We start from the raw sequence: 16,082 nt of genomic DNA on the forward strand, positions 1-16,082 counted from the left end.
GCCTGACTCAGAGATTACAGCCTTGACAGTCTCCACTATCATGGCTCTCTGAGTCAAGGCTACAGCAGCTGTTGTCACCCAGGCAATATCTGAAAAGTTGGCCACATTGATGGCAGCTATAATTCCAAAATCCCTCTTTTCTCCAGTGTACGGCTTTTAAGTGAGTCAGGGCCATCAGAGAGACAGCATAGAAGTGAGTGGTATTTACCACAGACACCCACATGGTGGCTGATTTCCTTATCAAGATGGCTTTTGTAATATATCTTATCAGCACACAGTCAGGAGAAACTTTTTCAGTAAAGTATATAAGACTCTCCTGATAATGGAGGTATGGGTGACCAGACAGAAAATTTGAGGTCAGACACATACTAGGGTGGCTTTCCAGCCAATGTGGCAGCGAGTCACCAGGATTTTTCCAGTCCACATTTTCATTGATCACTTTACATGTAAAAAACAAAACAAAACAAAACAAAACAAAAAAACAAAAAAAAACCCAAACTATCCCTTTAAGGAACAGCCATATTTTATGAGAGTGAGTGGGTATAAATCAAGATCAGTAAAGGAGTCACATAAATCCCAATTGCTCATGATGAGTCATATCAGAATCAAATTGGATCCATGTTAACATAGGGGATAATGTTGGAAGCATCATGTGAGGTAAACCTCCACAAGCCAAGTGTAACTTTAGATGACAATAATGGGTAGTGCCTAGTGACTCAGAAACCTAGTAGAGGCTGGCAGTGCTTGTTCCCAGGGATAGGAAGTTCCACAATTCTGGGCATATGAGAGACCCTTGTACAGTGAGGCAGGGGTGGATGTGATATGCTTGGGGGATCCCTTGGAAATTTGTAATCAGTAAGGGGAATGTGAATTTCCAAGCCTAACATGGTGGCATAGGTTAGATTCCCATGAAAGCCCCCTGTAGTCATAGTGTGTGGTTGGTTACAAGGGCAAACAGAGAAAGCATTGGTGGTAAAGCAGAGACTTTCCTTCTTGTACCACATACCTTCAAGTCATCTTGCTAATGACTAAGTCCAGGAAGAGTAAACCCAAATTCTCATTGGAAGAGAAAAGAACAAGTTAGGCTGGGGAGTTAAATGACACAGGCAAAAGAATGGGAGCAGGGGTACCAAAGCTCAGAGCTTATCGGCTGTCACAAGCTGAAGAAAAATAACCACAGGAAGTTCATTACATCTACAGGTCCTCTCTTGACTCCTTCATCACACCCTGGTCCATAGCCAGATGAATATTTCTAAAGGGCACTCATATTGGTGCAGTTGCATCCTGGGAGAAAACACAAACATAACTTTACCCCCTTGTCAAAAGTGGGGAGGGCTGTTGCTATTGAGAATTTATTGGGTCCCTCCATCTGACCAATGGGAGGAAAATGTCCCTCAGCAAAAATGCCCAATTATTGTAAACAGGGCTCAGCTCTTTCTCTTGAAGGAAGGAGAATTCACATGAACCAGGACTTCCAACAATGCTAGGTGTGGATATCTTTAGGATTCCAGGGAGCATACCAAAGGAGTGACTGATCCTCAATGTGTATAAGAATGTCTTGAACTGCTGAAATAAGTAAGCAGGTCCATTGTCAGTCTTCAGTGCCCAGGGCACTCCCATTAATAGCATAGCTGATTTCATGGCCTTAATAGTATGAGAGGCCTTTTCACCTTCTATGCCCACAGCACATAAAAAAGTCAAGCAAATGTCTACCACAACATGTAAATACCTAAGATTACCAAAGAGTAGGGAATGGGTGACATCCACTTGCCAAATTGCATTAGGAATCAGACCTGTAGGGTTAATTGCTGATCAGCCAAGGGACCCCAGTGGCGAAAGAGGTGCCCACATTGCACAAGAGCATGCAACATGTTGACATTGCAACAGAGGCAGTTCAGCCAGGAACTTATGTAAATTTTGAGGGGAAAGGTGAAATTGTTGGTATAACATTCTGGCTTATTCTAGCAACTCCATATCTACAGCCAAAATCAGGGCATCAGTTCTCTCATTACCTTCTGCTAATATGCCAGGCAGTTTAGATTGTGATCTAATGTGTGAGATGAACCATTGATATGCTCTATTCTTGAGAGCCTTCTGAATAGATCACATGCATACATGGACAGGGCTCTCTTGCTTTTTAATATAGAAGGACAGGGTACAACAGCCTGTATTGCATATTGACTGACTGAAAAAATATTGACTGGCTCCGGTTGGCAACACTGAAAAGTTTTCAGGATAGTAAATTATTAACCTAGTTGCACTGAGCCAGGATTCGGGAGAATGTGAGTTGTGTCTTCCCTCCACCTATGTCTTTAGATAATAACTCCATATATGGCTATATTAACATCAGAAAGAGCCATATTTGCCTTGGGAATGGGGTGAGAGCTATGTATGTTATGGGGTTTAACTGTTATTGGCAGCTGGGAGAGAGCAGAAAGATGCTTGTCTGGTGGCAGGTGATTATCCAACGAGCTTGTGAACCCCACCAGTATTTGAGAACTGATGTAATCTTACCCTAATGATTGAGAATATTGTAGGGTGAATGGTAAGATTATTTTGTCTGGTTCCCTGTTATAATTTCTTCTTTCTAAGCATCTCACCTTAAGGAAAAGGCAGAAGACCAACTCAAACATGAGGAGACCTTAAGTAAATCAGAGTGGTCCGGGTCAATCACATGAGGGGCACATTTTGCCATACCACTCTTAAGACCCTCTCAAGGGATGAGAATTATGGGCTGGAGGGGTTTCTTTGGATCAGGCCTTTACAGAGCTGATAAAAAAGGAGTGCTATAACTTTTGTAGTAGGTTGCTAGCCTGAGATGTTAGTTTAACCATGGTGTCAAGGACGCTAGGCCCCTCCAAGGTAAAAAAGAGGTGCCTCATCTCTTGGTCTGGAAGAGACAGGAAAGGTTTTAGCCAGTTTAACAGCTGCACAAAATCCCTGTAACTTCATAAAGGAGTAGGATACTTTTGTCAAGATGGAGAGAGCCAGAACCTAAATCCTTCTAGAAATAGAAAAGCCCAGGAAGACATTTCGAGGGACTCTGAATAGTTTCAGTAGAAATCTTCAATCTGAGTTTTCTATGTTAAGTAACAATTGAGAGGACATCCTTTCAAGATCTGGCAGGCTAGAATGTGTATGCATATCATCCTTTAAATGGACTACAAGGACATCCCTGGAGACTACCTATATGTCTCAAACTGCCTATAGCTGACAAATGGTCAGGTTATACATGCTCTGAGGCAGGGCTATCCACAGATATCTTTTGGCTGGTTATTCATATTAGTCTCTCATACTGTGAGGGCAAAATGGCGTCTATCCAGGGAACCAGAGGGATCTAGAAAAAAGCAATGCTATATCTAGGATCATCACATGGTACTTGGGCGGGATATCACTAGGAAGAGACATTTCCACTTGAGTGGTACCTATTGTGCCATATGTTCATGAATGGATCACAGATCCTGTAGAATCCTATATTTCCCTGAATTCTTTTTTTTTTTTTTGATTTTTCATTCTATAATTTATTATAGATAACTATTGCCATAAATATTTTCTTTATAATACTGGAGGAATGTGAGATCTTAACATTTATATCATTTTTTTATTACATATTTTCCTCAATTCTTTTTAATGACAAAAGTAGGAGTATGATGTCTGCTGGTTGAGGGCTCCAAATAACCCAAAACTAATTGTTCCAAGATCAGTTCCTTGAGAGCAGAAAGCAAGAAAGTAATCCCTCAACAAAACAAAAAGAAGACAGCCACAAGAACAGAATGCCAACTGTAACAACAAAAATAAAAGGAAGCAACAATTACTTTTCCTTTATATCTCTTAATATCAATGGACTCAATTCCCCAATAAAAAGACATAGACAAACACTGGCTACACAAACAAGACCCAACATTCTGCTGCTTACAGGAAACCCATCTCAGTGAAAAAGACAGACACTACCTCGGAGTGAAAGGCTGGAAAATAATTTTCCAAGCAAATGGTCTGAAGAAACAAGCTGGAGTAGCCATTCAAATATCGGATAAAATTGACTTCCAACCCAAAGTTATCAACAAAGACAAGGAGGGACACTTCATACTCATCACAGGTAAGATCCTCCAAGAGGAACTCTCAATTCTGAATATCTATGCTCCAAATGCAAGGGCAGCCACATTCATTAATGACAGTTTAGTAAAGCTCAAAGCACACATTGCACCTCACACAATAATAGTGGGAGACTTCAACACACCCCTTTCATTAATGGACAACTTTCATTAATGGACAGATCGTGGAAACAGAGACTAAACAGGGACACAGTGAAACTAACAGAAGTTATGAAACAAATGGTTCTAACAGATATCTATAGAACATTTTATCCTAAAACAAAAGGATATAACTTCTTCTCAGCACCTCACAGGACCTTCTCCAAAATTGACCATATAATTGGTCACAAAACAGGCCTCAACAGATACAAAAATATTGAAATTGTCACATGCATCCTATCAGACCACCATGGACTAACGCTGATCTTCAATAACAATGGAAATAACATTATTTCCATAAATAATGGAAAGCCAACATAAAGGTGGAAACTGAACAACATTCTTCTCAATGATACCTTGGTCAAGGAAGGAATAAAGAAAGAAATTAAAGAGTTTTTAGAGTTTAATGAAAATGAAGCCAAAACATACCCAAACCTATGGGACACAATGAAAGCATTTCTAAGTGGGAAATTCATAGCTCTGAGTGCCTCCAAAAGGAAACTAGAGAGAGCACACACTAGCAGCTGGACAATACATCTAAATGCTCTAGAAAAAAAGGAAGAAAATTCACCCAAGAAGAGTAGACGGCAGGAAATAATCAAAGTCAAGGGCAAAATGAACCAAGTGGAAACAAGAAGAACTATTCAAAGAATTAGCCAAACGAGGAGATGATTCTTTGAGAAAATCAACAAGATAGATAAACCCTTAGCTAGACTCACTAGAGGGCACAGAGAAATCATCCTAATTAACAAAATCAGAAATGAAAAGGGAGACATAACAACAGATCCTGAAAAAATCCAAAACACCATCACCTCCATCTACAAAAAGCTATACTAAACAAAACTGGAAAATCTGGACGAAATGGACAAATTTCTAGACAGACAACAGTTACCAAAGTTAATCAGGATCAAGTTAACGATCTAAAAAATCCCATATCACCTAATGAAATAGAAGCATTCATTAATAGTCTCCCAGCCAAAAAAAGCCCAGGACCAGATGGGTTTAGTGCAGAGTTCTATCAGACCTTCAAAGATCTAATTACAGTTCTGCACAAACTATTCCACAAAATAGAAGTAGAAGGTACTCTACCCAACTCATTCAATGAAGCCACAGTTACTCTGGTACCTAAACCACGGAAAGATCCAACAAAGATAGAGAACTTCAGACCAATTTCCCTTATGAATATCGATGCAAAAATTCTCATTAAATTCTTGCTAACAAAAACCAAGAACACATTGAAGCAATCATCCATCCTGACCAAGTAGGTTTCATCCCAGGGATGCAGGGATGGTTTAATATACGCAAATCCATCATTGTAATCCATTATATAAACAAACTCAAAGACAAAAACCACATGATCATCTCGTTAGATGCATAGAAAGCATTTGACAAGATCCAACACCCATTCATGATAAAAGTCTTGGAAAGGTCAGGAATTCAAGGCCCATACTTAAACATGATAAAAGCAATCTACAGCAAACCAGTAGCCAACATCAAAGTAAATGGTGAGAAGCTGGAAGCAATCCCACTAAAATCAGGGACTAGACATGGCTGCCCACTTTCTCCCTACCTATTCAACATAGTACTTGAAGTCTTAGCCAGAGCAATTCGACAACAAAAGGAGATCAAGGAGATACAAATTGGAAAAGTTGAAGTCAATATCACTCTTTGCAGATGATATGATAGTACATATAAGTGACCCTAAAAATTCCACCAGAGAACTCCTAAACCTGATAAACAGCTTCGGTGAAGTAGCTGGATATAAAATTAACTCAAACAAGTCAATGACCTTTTTCTACACAAAGAATAAACAGGCTGAGAAAGAAATTAGGGAAACACCCTTCTCAATAGTCAAACATAATATAAATTATCTTGGCGTGACTCTAACTAAAGAAGTGAAAGATGTGTATGATAAAAACTTCACGACTCTGAAGAGAAATTAAAGAAGATCTCAGAAGATAGAAAGATCTGCCATGCTCATGGATTGGCAGGATTAATATAGTGAAAATGGCTATCTTGCCAAAAGCAATCTACAGATTCAATGTAATCCCCATCAAAATTCCAAGTCAATTCTTCAACGAATTAGAAAGGGCAATCGGCAGATTCATCTGGAATAACAAAAAACCTAGGATAGCAAAAACTCTTGATAAGGATAAAAGAACCTCTGGTGGAATAACAATTACTGACCTAAAGCTGTACTACAGAGCAATTGTGATAAAAACTGCATGGTACTGGTATAGTGGCAGACAAGTAGACCAATGGAATAGAATTGAAGACCCAGAAATGAACCCATACACCTATGGTCACTTGATCTTCGACAAGGGAGCTAAAACCATCCAGTGGAAGAAAGACAGCATTTTCAACAAATGGTGCTGGCACAACTGGTTGTTATCATGTAGAAGAATGCGAATCAATCTGTTTCAATCTCCTTGTACTAAGGTCAAATCTAAGTGGATCAAGGAACTCCACATAAACCCAGAGACACTGAAACTTATAGAGGAGAAAGTGGGGAAAAACCTTAAAGATATGGGCATAGGGGAAAATTTCCTGAATAGAACAGCAATGGCTTGTGCTGTAAGATCGACAATTGACAAATGGGACCTCATGAAACTGCAAAGCTTCTGCAAGGCAAAAGACACCATCAATAAGACAAAAAGGCCACCCACAGATTGGGAAAGGATCTTTACCTATCCTAAATCAGATAGGGGACTTATATACAATATATATAAAGAACTCATGAAGGTGGACTCCAGAAAATCAAATAACCTCATTAAAAATGGGGCTCAGAGCTAAACAAAGAATTCTCACCTGAGGAATACCAAATGGCTGAGAAGTACCTGAAAAAATGTTCAGCATCCTTAATCATCAGAGAAATGCAAATCAAAACAACCCTGAGATTCTATCTCAAACCAGTCAGAATGGCTAAAATCAGGTGACAGAAGATGCTGGCGAGGATGCAGAGAAAGAGGAACACTCCTTCATTGTTGGTGGGATTGCACGCTTGTACAACAACTCTGGAAATCAGTCTGGCGGTTCCTCAGAAAATTGGACATAGTGCTACCAGAGGATCCAGCAATACCTCTCCTGGGCATATATCCAGAAGATGTCCCAACCGGTAAAAAGGACACATGCTCCACTATGTTCATAGCAGCCTTATTTATAATAGCCCAAAGCTGGAAAGAACCCAGAAGCCCCTCAACAGAGGAATGGATACAAAAAATGTGGTACATTTACACAATGGATTATTACTCGGCTAACAAAAAGATATAATTTATGAAATTCCTAGGCAAATGGTTAGACCTGGAGGGCATCATCCTGAGTGAGGTAACACAATCCCAAAAGAACTCAATTGATATGTACCCACTGATAAGTGTATATTATCTCAGAAACTTAGTATACCTGAGATATAAGAGACAATCTGTAAAACACACCAAACTGAAGAAGAAAGAATACCAAAGTGTGGACACTTTGCCCCTTCTTAGAATTGGAAAACATCACCCATGGAAGGAGTTACAAAGTTTCGACCTGTGACACAAGGTTGGTCCATCTAGAGACTGCCATATCCATGGATCCATCCCATAATTAGCCTACAAACGATGACAACATTGCATACACTAGCAAGCGTTTGCTGAAAGGACCCAGATGTAGCTGTCTCTTGTGAGACTAGTCTCGGGCCTAGCAAACACATAGGTGGATGCTCACAGTCAGCTATTGGATGGATCACAGGGCCCCCAATGGAGGAGCTAAAGTATCCAAGGAGCTAAAGAGATCTGCAATCCTGTAGGTGAAACAACGTTATGAACTAACCAGTACTCCGGAGCTCTTGACTCTAGCTGCATATATATCAAAAGATGGCATAGTAGGCCATCATTGGAAAGAGAGGCCCATTGGACATGCAAACTTTCTATGCCCCAGTACAGGGGAACGCCAGGGCCACAAAGTGGGAATGGGTGGGTAGGGGAGTCGGGGGGATGGTATGGGGGACTTTTGGGATAGCATTGGATATTTAATTGATGAAAATACGTAATAAAAAAATAAAACTTAGATTCCTTGTAAAATTATTGGAGATTAACATAAGTTAAATGAATACAGCTGCCATATTAATTTACTAGTTACATTTATTTTTTATTAGATATTTTCTTTAATTACATTTTAAATGCTATCCCGTTCCTTATTTCCCCCTAGAAAACCCCCCTATTACATTCCTCCTCCGCATGCTCACCAACCCACCACTCCCTCTAACTGGTCCTGGCATTCCTCTACATTAGGACATTGAGCCTTCACAGGACCATTGCTTCTTCAACGATTCATTACTGACAAGGCCTTCTCTGCTGCATATGCAGCTGGAGCCATGGGTCCCTTCATGAGTACTCTTTGGTTGGTGGTTTAGTCCTTGAGAGCTCTCTAGGGGAGGGGCTACTAGTTGGTTCCTATTTCTATTCCTCCTCCTATTTCTATTCCTCCTATGGTACTGCAAACCCCTTCAGCTCCTTGGGTACTTTCTCTAGCTCCTCTATTGAGGACCCCATGCTCAGTCCAATGTTCACTGAATCTTCCACCTATGTATTTGTCAGGCACTGATAGAACCTCTCAGGAGACAGCTATATCAGGCTCCTGTCAGCAAGATTTGTTGGCATCCACAATATTTTCTGCATTTGGTGACTGTATATGGGAAGGATTCCCTGGTGGGAATATCCACTTATCACTGAGAGCATCCCATGTGTGTTCTTTTGTGATTGGGTTACCTCACACAGGAAAATATTTTCTAGTTCCATCCGTTTGCCTAAAAATTTCATAAATTAGTTGTTTTTAATAGCTGAGTAGTACTCCATTGTATAAGTGTGCCATATTTTTTGTATCCATTCCTCTGTTGAGGTATATCTGGTTTCTTTCCAGCTTCTGGCTATTATAAATAAGGCTGCTATGAACATAGTGGAGCAGGAGTCCTTATGACATGTTAGAGCATCTTCTGGGTATGTGCCCAAGAGTGGTATATCTGGATCCCCAGGTAGTACTATGTGCAATTTTCTGAGGAAGCACCAGATTGATTTCCAGAGTGATTGTACTAGCTTGCCATCCTGCCAGCAATGTTCATCTTCTCCACATCCTCGCCAGCATCTGCTGTCACCTGTAATTTTTATCTTATCCATTCTGACTTGTGTGACGTAGATTCTCAGGGTTGTTTTGATTTTAATTTCTCTGTTGACTAAAGATGTTAAACACTTTTTCAGATACTTCACAGCCATTCAGTTTTCTTCAGATGAGAATTCTTTGTATAGCTCTGTACCCCATTTTTAATAGGGCTATTTGGTTCTCTGGAGTCTAACTTCTTGAGTTTTTTGTATATATTGGATATGACCCTCTATTAGATGTAGGGTTGATAAAGAACTTTTCCCTATCTCTTGGTTACAATTTTGTCCTATGGACAGTGTCCTTTGACTTACAGAAGCTTTGCAATTTTATGAGGTGGCATTCTGTTCAGGTACCCCACCCACTCCAGTGGTGGCTGCCTGACAGATCCAAAAGCTTGAACGCAGTTCTAAGGCAAAAGGTTTAGCAGAAACCTAGTCTCTTGGAGCCTTGGGACCCTGTAAAAACAAATGTTCCACACCTGTACTTGAGTTAGTCAGTGAACGGATCTGTGTGCTTTCCTTTAATATTGTTTTATTATAAGTGCCTCTAAGGAATGTTTTGACATATAGCTAAGTTAGATTAGCCTCCAGGAGTGTTTCAAAATCCTAGGGAATTGTTATGCCAACCTTGGGCTTTAATTTTTGTAAGAATGTTACTCATTCAGATGAAAAGCCTCCAGTGTTGACAGAGAGACAGTAAAAGAAATCAGGCATTACAATTTACAGGAATAGAGCTACAAATCTCAGGACTAGTATCCAAAGTACACTTAGAGCAATAGACAAGTCACTCCCATACATGGGAATTTACAATGGCCTTGGAAGAAGGAAGGTTGTGGTCTAAAAAGGAACTAGAGTAAATATTTAGAACAATTGCTGAGTTGCTCCCATACACAGAAATTTACAATGGTCTACGGAGAAGGTGGATTATACAATAGATTAGAATTGGAACTATCACAAGGGTCTAAAGCCCTTGCCCCTGCCTTCTAAGAATAAGCTAACCTTAGGTGGGGCTGATTTTGATCCCAGTTGTTAACATTAATTTTTATCCCAGTTGGTTCTTGTTAGCTTTTATATATGCATTGCTCTGTTTTTTGTAAATCATTTTACATTTTGTAACTTAAATGTGCCTTGTTGGATGACCTTAACATATGTCTGATGCTTGCTTTGAGAAATTACATTCAGACACAGCACTCTCTGTGGGGACCCTGTCTGTCATCCTGCTGACTCCTTGCTTAACTGAATACAGGGACCCAAGGAATTGAGGGACCCATGGAGTCCAGCCCGCAGCATTCAGGAAATATACCCCATTGCACATGCCCTGGAGGCTCTTCCTCACACTATTACTTTCAGTGTATCTGGTTTTATGTCCAGGTTCTTTATCCACTTGGACTTGAGCTTTGTAAAAGAAGATAAGAATGGATTGATTTTCATTCTCCTACATGTTAACCTCCAGTTGATAAATCCCCATTTGTTGAAAATACTGTCTTTTTTCCACTGGATGATTTTAGCTTCTTTGTCAAAGATCAAGTGATCATAGGTTTGCAGTTTCACTTCTGGGTCTTCAATTCTATTCCATTGATCTACCTGCCTGTCACTGTACCAGTGCCATGTAGGTTTTTATCACAATTAGTCTGTAGTAGAGCTTGAGGTCAGGAAAGATGATTCCCCAGAAGTTCTTTTATTGTTAAAAGTAGTTTTTGCTATCCTGGGTTTTTTGTTCTTCCAAATGAGTTTGGGAACTGCTTTTTCTTACTCTACAAAGAATTGAGTTGGAATTTTGATGGGGATTGAATTGAATCTGTAGATATTGGCAAGATAGCCATTTTTCCTATACTAATCCTGCAACTGGATGAGCATGGGAGATCTTTCCATCTTCTGAGATCTTCTTCGATTTCATTCTTTAGAGACTTGAAGTTTTTTCCATACAGATCTTTCATTTCCTTAGGTAGAGTCACCTTAAGGTCTTTTATATTATTTGTAACTATTGTGAAGGGTGTTGTTTCCCTAATTTCTTTCTCAGCCAGTTTATCCTTTGAGTAGAGGAATGCCACTGGTTTGTGTGAGTTGATTTTATAGCCAGCAATTTTCCTGAAGTTATCAGATTTGAGAGTTCTCTGGTAGAATTTTTTGAGTCACTTAAGTATGCTAGTATATCTTCTGCAAATAGTCATAGTTTGACTTCTTCCTTTCCAATTTGTCTGCCTTTGATGTCGTTCTCTTGTCTAATTGCTGTAGCTAAGACACCAAGTACTATATGGAATAGGTAGAGAGAGAGTGGTCAGCTTTGTCTAGTCCCTGATTTTAGTGGGATTGCTTCAAGATTCTCTCCACTTCCTTTGACTTTGGCTACTGGTTTGATGTACATTGCTTTTACTAGGTTTAAACATAGCATGGCCCTTGTATTTCTTATCTTTCCAAGGCTTTTGCCATGGAAGGGTGTTCAATTTTGTCAAATATTTTCTCAGCATTTAATGAAATAATCATGTGGGTTTTTTTCTTCAGTCTGTGTATATAGTGGATTACATTGATGGATTTCTGTATATTGAACCATCCCTGCATCCCTGGAAAAAAAGCCTACTTGATCATGATGGATGAATGTTTTGATGTGTTCTTGGATTCAGTTTGGAAGAGTATAATACTATTTTTGTATCGATATTCTTAAGGGAAATTGGTCTGAAGTTTTCTTTCTTTGTTGAGACTTTGTGTGGTATAGGTATCAAAATAATTGTGGCTTTATAGAATGAATTATGTACTGTTTCTTCTGTTTCTATTTTGTGGAATAGGTTGAAGAGTATTATTATTAGGTCTTCTTTGAAGGTCTTATAGTCCTCTGCACTATACCTATCTGGTCCTAGGCTTTTTTGGTTGTGCTACTTTAATGACTGCTTCTATTATTTTAGGGAATATGGGACTGTTTGGGCCATTTATCTGATCCTGATTTAACTTTGGTATGTGGTGTCTGTCTAGAAAATTATTCATTTCATCCAGATTTTCCAGTATTGTTGAGTATAAGCTTTTGGAGTAGGGTCTGATGATGGATTTCCTTGGTTTCTGTTGTTATGTCTCCCTTTTAATTTCGATTTTGTTAATTTGCATATTTTCTCTGTGCCCTCTGCTCAGACTGGCTAAGGGTTTATCTATATTGTTGATTTTCTCAAAGAACCAGCTCCGGGTTTTGTTGATTCTTTGAATAGTTCTTTTTTGTATTTGGTTGAATTCAGCCCTGAATTTCCTTATTTCCTGCTGTCTACTTCTCTTGTGTGTGTATGCTTCTTTTTGTTCTAGAGCTTTCAGGTATGCTTTCAAGCTGCTACTGTATTCCCTCTTCAGTTTTATTTATTTATTTATTTTGAGGAACTCAGAGCTATGAGTTTTCCACTTAGCACTGCTTTCATGTGTCCCATAAGTTTGGGTATTGTACTGGCTAGTTTTGTGTCAGCTTGACACAGCTGGAGTTATCACAGAGAAAGGAGCTTCAGTTGAGGAAATGCCTCCATGAGATATAACTGTAAGGAATTTTCTCAATTAGTGATCAAGGGGGAAAGGCCCCTTGTGGGTGGGACCATCTCTGGGCTGGTGATCTTGGTTCTATAAGAGAGCAGGCTGAGCAAGCCAGGGGAAGCAAGCCAGTAAAGAACATCCTTCCATGTCTTCTGCATCAGCTCCTGCTTTCTGACCTGCTTGAGTTCCAGTCCTGACTTCCTTGGTGATGAACAGCAGTATTGAAGTGTAAGCCCAATAAACCCTTTCCTCCCCAACTTGCTTCATGGTCATGATGTTTGTGCAGGAATAGAAACACTGGCTAAGACAAATTGGTACCAGCTTAGTGGGGGTATTCCTGTCACCACCTGACCATGTTTTGGGGAAGACTGTGGAAGGACTTTGAACTTTGGGCCAGAAGATCCATTCGGTGTTAAGATCACTGTGGGGTGTTGTGTAGGAGCTTGGAAGATAATGTTGAGAACAGTGCAGAAGATGGAGGCCTGGCTTGTGAAATTTCAGAGGGAAAATTAAAGACTCTTTTCAGGGCCATTGATGTTTTGATTGTGAAGATTCTATAGTTCTGGATTGCTGGGGCTGAAGAATCAGCTGTGATTAACAATATACCAGAACTACTAAAGCAAAAACTTTGCATTACTAGGACTATTGATGCTGGTTAGCTGGAGCTAAGAAATGAGCGGTGATTAAGAAGAGACCAGCATCGTTGTGGTGACATCTTCTGGGAAGTGTTTTCTGAAAACACAAAAAGGCTGTGTTCCAGAGATAGCCAAGGTTGTACTCCTGCTGCAGGGGGACTTGGTAATGTGTAAGGGTCACCCAGGTGGTACTGGTTTTGAAGGCATGAAGGGGTCACGCAGAGCAGCTGAGTCTCAGCACTGTGAGAGGCCATGGAAGGCCACTAGTGAAGGTGCAGCCTCAGTTGAAATTGACAGCCCAGGACTGAAGGGGTCATGCAGTGTTTTGTAGATGACAGTACCATGAGATGACCACCAAGAGCGGAAGCAGTGGCATATGGGCATCTGGAGCCTAGAGGAGGACACGTGTGCTAGAAAGGGCATGGCTAGAGAAGTGACCCAAACCCTTGGAGGAGCCCAGAAGATCATGAGTTGGATCCCAGACATTGGATGGTTGGAGATTGATTTTTGCCTTTGATTGTGACTGTGCCCTGATATTTTTCCTCTTGAAGGAAGAAACTATTTTAGTGGAGCCCACAGTTAAGAAACTTTTAATTGTAAATGGATTTTAAAAGAGATGGATATTTTAAAGAGATTGAAATTTTAAGAATATGTAAAGACTGTGGGACATTTAAAGTTCTTTAGACCTTGGGGATGAATGAGAATGTAAGGGTTGAGGCTTGCTAGTGATGTGTTTGTGTGTCAAGTTGACAAGGGGTCAATTGTACTGACTAGTTTTGTGTCAGCTTGACACAGCTGGAGTTATCACAGAGAATGGAGCTTCAGTTGAGGAAATGCCTCCATGAGATATAACTGTAAGGAATTTTCTCAATTAGTGATCAAGGGGGAAAGGCCCCTTGTGGGTGGGGCCATCTCTGGGCTGGTAGTCTTGGGTTCTATAAGAGAGCAGACTGAGCAAGCCAGGGGAAGCAAGCCAGTAAAGAACAACCTTCCATGTCTTCTGCATCAGCTCCTGCTTTCTGACCTGCTTGAGTTCCAGTCCTGACTTCCTTGGTGATGAACAGCAGTATTGAAATGTAAGCCCAATAAACCCTTTCCTCCCCAGCTTGCTTCATGGTCATGATGTTTGTGAAGGAATTGAAACCCTGACTAAGACAGGTATGTTGTGGCTTCATTTTCATCAAACTCTGAAAAGTCTTTAATTTCTTTCTTTATTTCTTCCTTGAACAAATTATCATTGAGTACAGTGGTTTCTAGCTTTCATCTGTAAGTTGGCTTTCTATTGTTTATGTTGTTACTGAAGATCATCCTTAGACCATGTTGATCTGATTGGATGCATGGGATTATTTCATTCTTTTGTATCAGTTGCGGCCTGTTTTGTGACTGATTATCTAGTCAGTTTTGGAGAAGGTATAGTGAGGTACTAAGGAAAAGGTATATTTGTTTTGTTTTGTTTTAGGATAAAATGTTCTATAGATAGCTGTTGAATCCACTTGGCTCATCCTTCTGTTAGTTTCACTCTGTCTCTGTTTAGTTTCTGTTTTCATTATCTGTCCATTGATGAGAGTGTGGTGTTGTAGTCTCCCACTATTATTGTGTAAAGTGGACTTTGTGTTTTGAGCTTTAGTAATTTTTTTTTAATGAATGTTGGTGTCCTTGCATTAGGAGCAAAAATATTCGGAATTGAGCATCCTTCTTGGTAGATTTTTTCCTTTGATGAGTATGAAATGTCCTTCCTTATGCTTTTTTGGTAACTTTAGATTGAAAGTCGATTTTCATCCATATTAGAATGGCTACTGCAGCTTGTTTCTTGAGACCATTTGCTTGGAAAATCATTTTCCAGACTTTTACTCTGAGGTTGTGTCTGTCTTTGTCACTCAAGGTTTTCCTTTATATAGCAACATGGTGGGTCCTCTTTATGTATCTAATCTTTTAGTCTTTGTCTTTTTATTGTGTAATTGAGTCCATTAATATAAGATATATGCAGGTAAAGTGATAGTGTTGTTTCCTGTTATTTTTGTTGTTAGGGGGAGAATTATGTTAATGTAGATATTTTCTTTTTGGTTTGTTAAAAGAAGATTATTTTCTTGCTGTTTCTAGGGTATATTTTTACTCCTTGTGTTGGAGTTTTCCACTCATTATCCTTTGAAGGCCTGAATTTGTGGAAAGATATTGTGTAAATTAGATTTTATCATGGAATACATTGGTTTCTCCATCTATGATAATTGAGAATTTTGCTGGGTATAGTAGCCTGGGCTGGCATTTGTGTTCCCTTACGGTCTGTATTACATCTGACCAGGATCTTCTGGCTTTCATAGTCTCTGGGGAGAAGTCAGGTGTAATTCTGATAGGTGTAATTCTGTAATTCAGGTGTAATTCTGCAATTCTGCCTTTATATTTGACCTTTTCCCCTGACTGATTTTAATATCCTTTCTTTGTTTTGTGCATTTGGTATTTTGATTATCATGTGATAAGAGGAATTTCTTTTCTGGTCCAGTCCATTTGGAGTTCTCCTTCTTGTATGTTTATGATCATCTTTTTCCTTGTGTTATAAAAGTGTTCTT

The 16,082-nt window shown here is 39.6% G+C and overlaps 1 long non-coding RNA gene across 2 annotated transcripts in view; it reads left to right on the plus strand.

Annotated features, from left to right (window-relative positions):
* The window catches only part of LOC115030322 (uncharacterized), a 30,421-nt gene that overhangs the window by 2,155 nt on the left and 12,184 nt on the right, over positions 1-16,082 (plus strand). The window contains exon 1 of one of the 2 annotated variants that reach the window (XR_015047994.1): positions 2,261-2,282. The exons of the other annotated variant lie outside the window; for it this stretch is intronic. This is a non-coding gene — a long non-coding RNA (uncharacterized LOC115030322). Of the gene's footprint in view, positions 1-2,260; positions 2,283-16,082 lie in introns of those variants that run through there. 2 annotated transcript variants of the gene reach the window in all.

The sequence above is a fragment of the Mus caroli genome, unplaced genomic scaffold (genome assembly GCF_978045245.1).
Source record: "Mus caroli unplaced genomic scaffold, Mus_caroli_1 scaffold_8, whole genome shotgun sequence".
NCBI classification, from domain to species: Eukaryota; Metazoa; Chordata; class Mammalia; order Rodentia; family Muridae; genus Mus; species Mus caroli.